Source organism: Euprymna scolopes, chromosome 1 (assembly GCF_053919585.1).
Source record: "Euprymna scolopes isolate OS-2025 chromosome 1, ASM5391958v1, whole genome shotgun sequence".
In the NCBI taxonomy this organism is placed as follows: domain Eukaryota; kingdom Metazoa; phylum Mollusca; class Cephalopoda; order Sepiida; family Sepiolidae; genus Euprymna; species Euprymna scolopes.
The window spans coordinates 2614518-2617621 of record NC_136482.1 but is presented as its reverse complement, the minus strand read 5'-3'; positions in this window follow the sequence as shown (position 1 = coordinate 2617621).

Genomic DNA, 3104 nt, shown 5'->3' with positions numbered 1-3104 from the left:
CTGAACAAAACAGGGAATGGTAGAGCGGTATCCCTAGATATATCTAAGGCTTTTGACAGAGTATGGCATGATGGTCTTCTAAGAAAAATTAGATCATATGTTATCACTGGAAGAATGCATAATGTAATTAAATCCTTCTTAAGTAAGAGAAAATCCAATGTCCTCGACGGTGGTACATCCAAACAATATGATATAAATGCAGGAGTACCCCAGGGGTCTATCCTTGGACCTTTATTATTCCTGATATTCATAAATGACCTCCCTGATAAAATTGTTTCAGAGATGGCTATATTTGCCGATGACACCACCCTCTATAACAGGCATGAAGGGAAAACAAATGAACTCATATCTTAGGAAATGGCAGAAACACTAAAGGATGACCTCCAATCTGTAGTGGAATGGGGACATAAATGGAGGGCCACATTCAATGCTGCCAAGACTAAGCTTGTTGCCTTCAATAACTACAAGTAACATTTTCTACCATCAATAGCAATGGCCAAGCACACTGGCTAAAAGTACTTCCTTTAAACTCCTCGGCCTAACGTTTAAAGGGAACATGAACTGGAATATATACATTTAGAGCATTGCCAATATATATATATATATATATATATATATATATATATAGAGAGAGAGAGAGAGAGAGAGAGAGAGAGAGAGAGAGAGAGATTAATGGGCTTGCAAGGCCGCAGTCGACATAACCAAGCAAAAAACCCTAAGCTAAATTCATTTCAAAACAGCAAAACCGAAGTTATCCTGCCAGGACACTATATATACAAATGTAGGACAATTTGAACATATTTTATTAGTTTGAAAATATAGGTTATTTTTACCAATTGTCATAAAAGTTTAACCATAGAATAGTATTATAAACTCAAAAAAGCCTGCAAATTTTCGTGTAGTTTTGTTCCATAGAAATAAAGGTATGAGCATTTCAATATTCAATTTGGCTACGAAACCATTATGGCTGAGAAGAACTGTCAACAAATGGATGAAATGCATCAGAAAGTTCGACCATAACACCCAGCATTAGTCAACAGAAAAGGTCCAATTCGCCTCCATACAATGTCCGACCGCACGTTACTAAACCGACGTTGCAGAAGTTGAACGAATTTTAGTACGACACTCTGCTTCATCCGCCAAACTCTCCAGACCTCTCACCTACCGGTGGCTATCTTTTAAAGACTGTCAAAAACTTTCTGTTTGAGAAATACTTTTTTAAAAAAAACCTAAGCGATATCAAAAACGCATTCAGCGAATTCATCGTCACCAGAACGCAAGCTTTTTAGGTTACTGGCATGGATGCACTTGTTTTGCATTGGCAAACGACTGTTGATTCTGATGGTGCTTATTTTGATCCATAAATTTTTATTAGAGCTGAGATATATTCATCTGAATTTAAAAGTAAAAATCCGCAAGAACTTTCTTGTCAATTTGTGTGTTTTGTGTTTATACACACATATATAACAAATTCCACAGCCAAATAACGTCGCAGCTCACAAGAGCCATGACAGTCAACGAACCGGAAGTCCAAGACTCGAGTTTCGCTCTCATTTGGGCTCATCAGTTAGACACATCCGAACATTGCTCAGTTGGTAGAGTGCTTGCCTCGCATGCAAGAGGCTCGGGTTTCGAATCCTGAGTTCGGATGTGTCTAACTGATGAGCCCAAATGAGGGCGAAACTCGAGTCTTGGACTTCCGGTTCGTTGACTGTCATGACTCTTATGAGCTGCGACGTTGTTTGGCTGTGGAATTTATTATATACAATCTCTCACATTCTGAGAAAACATATATATATATATATATATATATATATATATATATATATATATATATATATATATATATATAATTGTTCTGACAAGGCTACAAGGAGACCAGTAAAAGCAGAAAAACTAAAGCTGATCTGCTAGTTCACTATAAATACAAATGTAGGCAAAATTAAGCATATTTTATTTGTTTGAAAAGATAGATTTATTTACCAATTGTCATAAAATTTTAACCATAGAATAGTATTATAATCTTCAAAAAGCCTGCAAATTTTAAAGTAGTTTGGTCTCATAGAACCAAACATATGACCATTCCAATATTCAATTTTGCTAGGTTGATGCAAAAATAATGTCGTTTTTGACGTTCAAATATCATAACTCCTTTCATAATAAACTTTATGAATCGAAAAAATAACCATTCAAATCGACACATTTTTGCCAATGAAAGACAAGTTTATTTAGCCCATAAGCATGTTCTGTGAGCGAATAAGGCATTAAAGGCCGATTCGGCATCATCTCGGCTTTTGAAGCATTTTCGTGCAGGAAGTTATCGAGATATCTGAAAAAGTGATAATCAGTGGGCGAGAGGTCCGATAAATATGTCAGATGAGGCAGAATCTCGATATCCAATTCGTTCAACGTCTGCAAGGTCAGTTGAGCAACATGAGGGCGAGTGTTGTCATGAAGGAGAATTGGTCCCTTCATATTGACCAATCTCGGGCACATACGTTGGAGCTTCTGGTGCATTTCGTCAATTTGTCGGCAGTACTTTTCTGCCATAATCATTTCTCCCGAATTCAAGAAGCTGTGATGGATTAGACCGGCCGCAGACCACCAAACAGTCACCATAAGCTTTTTTTGATGCAATTCCGTCTTCGGGAAGTGTTGTGGAGCTTCTCTGGCATCCAACCACTTTGCCGAACGTCACTGGTTGTCGTAGAGATTTACTTCTCATCACATGTCACAATCCGCTCGAGAAATTGGCCATTTTTTGTTGCGCAGAAGGACGATTTTTTTATTATCGTTCAATTCATGCGGCACCCATTTATCCAACTTTTTTTACTTCCCTATTTGCGGCGAACAACTGTTTAGTGGTCGACCCCGATTTCAACAGCAACTTCTCGTACGGTTTTGCGAGCATTGGCTTTAATTAAAGCTTTCAAATGTTTGTTATCAACCGGCGTCGGCCGGTCGCGACGGTCTTCATCTTCGAGGCTCTTATCACCATTGCGAATATGATTTTTGAACCATTGCTGTGCCACACGTTCGTTAGTGTTCCGGGTCCAAGCGCATCATTGACATCACGAGCTGTGTCGGCAGCTTTTCGGCTTAGT